The sequence below is a fragment of the Sminthopsis crassicaudata genome, chromosome 1 (assembly GCF_048593235.1).
Source record: "Sminthopsis crassicaudata isolate SCR6 chromosome 1, ASM4859323v1, whole genome shotgun sequence".
NCBI classification, from domain to species: Eukaryota; Metazoa; Chordata; class Mammalia; order Dasyuromorphia; family Dasyuridae; genus Sminthopsis; species Sminthopsis crassicaudata.
This window is the reverse complement of record NC_133617.1, coordinates 47,211,931-47,214,014: the sequence shown is the minus strand read 5'-3', so window position 1 is coordinate 47,214,014 and position 2,084 is coordinate 47,211,931.

Genomic DNA, 2,084 nt, shown 5'->3' with positions numbered 1-2,084 from the left:
CATAATGGATTTAGCAATGATTTGTTTCTGAAGGTGCCTTAATCCCAAGTGCTTAATCCAAGATTTTTCTATTGAGGATAACTAATCCTGTATTTCAAGAGAGAAGTTTGGGAATTGAGGACTAAATAAAGTATATAAAATTTAAATTCATTACATTGCAAGTACTTTAAGAGAACAGAGATAGCAATTACAATGGGCTACATCATTCTATCAAAAGCCCTTCATAAAGATTAAGCTCATACCCCTTGTTTTTTATAGTATTACTATTTTCATATATTAAAATTTTATATTTAGCGAAGTGTTTGATGGTCTCTTGGATTCCAAAATATTAACTTCAAAAGCTAGACAGTATTTTTTTGGGGGGGGTAATCAAGAGGCTTGGGGAGGGGGATATGGCAGCCAAAAAAAAAAATAATGAAAGTAATCTCAGGTTTCATGGAGAAGCCCCAGTGTCTAGAGGTACTATTCTCTCACATATGTTTAGGCAGACAGCCTCCATAGTATAGTTTGTTGGACACCATATCTTGGTAGAGACATTTGCAAGCTGGAGATTATCCAGAGGAAAGCAAACAAAATGCTAACAGGCCTCAATCCCATTTGCATAAAGATGAAAAGCAATAGTGATAATATTAAATGCTTGCTGCTGTTCTTCATGTCCTACTTTTCGTGAGGTTTTCTTGGCTAAGACACGGAATGGTTTGCCATTTCCTTTTCTGGTGGATTAATTAGTTTATTTTATTTAAAAAGTGGATTCTCCAGTGGATTGAAACAGCCCAGGGTCACTGAGTTAGTGAGTAAATCAAAACCACTTTCTCATTGAATGGCTACCAGTAGGTCCCAGAGCAAGCTCCACTTGCTCATATTTGAGTCCAGATTGACTTAGATTGAATCTAAGTAAATAGCAATCATTTCTGCTTTGGCAGATCCTTTGGGATCTTCCCCTCCTGGATTTATTTATTTAGATTTTTTTTTTTTAAGCTAAGTGAATGAAAGATTCTTTGCCTCAAATGCTACTTAACCCTAATCACAGTCAAACTGAGATTTGTTAAAGAGCTTAGTTTAAGAAGGCTGAGGTCTCCCTACATTCAAGGCCATCTCCTGCTGTCCTACTCTATATCTGGCACCTAGACCCAGATATCATTGGAGGAAAAAGTCAGGCAGGAGACTTTGCCCAGCCCTCACGCACTTCAATCTAATTCATTGCCTGTCATGGCTTCCCCTCCCTAAGGGCATGGTGCTCTGAGAATGTCTGAGGCAGGATTTGAACTGAGATCTTCCTGACTCCAGGTCCAGCTAGCTGTCCCTAGTGGGTCATATTGAGTCTAGAGAAGACTTGGGGGGGACAAACTTAGGTTTGTTATAAAGAGAAATCTAAAAATTAGACCTATCCAAAAGTGAAGTTGGTTACCTCAGGTTGGGGATTCCCTTTTACCTGACATTCAAGCCAAGGTGTGGTAAGTTTAGGTTGGGCATATTAGAAGAAATTTCCCCTCCTGCCATAAGAGATGGCTTATGAGGTTCCTTCAGATCACATGAAAAATGAAGACATTCTGAGATTGTCTTCTAAGGAATACTTCAGGGTAGTTAACTAATGTGTCCCAAGCATGGCTGGCCCAAGAAAGCAGTAGGGAAAGCTCTAACCCAGGTGTCAAGAAACCTAGGGGGGTCTGGCCTGTCTCCCTTCTCCTGAAACAATAACTATGGGAGACCACTATTTTGCCAACATCGAGTTAACTTCTATGTGATCTGTGTCCAAGCCCTCTCTGCTCTCTGGGACTTTTCCCTCCTCTGTAACTGGCGATCTTTAAGGTGTATTCCAGCCCCCCACATTGTCAATTACAAATCCAGCTGTTCACTCCTACCCCTGGTGCCCCACTAATTTGCTTTTAGACCTTCACATCCCCACCATAACTTAAAGTAATTATAATTGATTTCTTCTGTAAAGGGGAATTGACTCTGAAATCAAGGATCTGAGCATTTTCTGGTCCAACAGAAGCCCATTTGGAGCTCCAGGCTCCACTTCGGAGAAGGGCCGTTCACTGACTAATATCCTACATTTCTTCCTCCTTTCATGGTTAACGCCA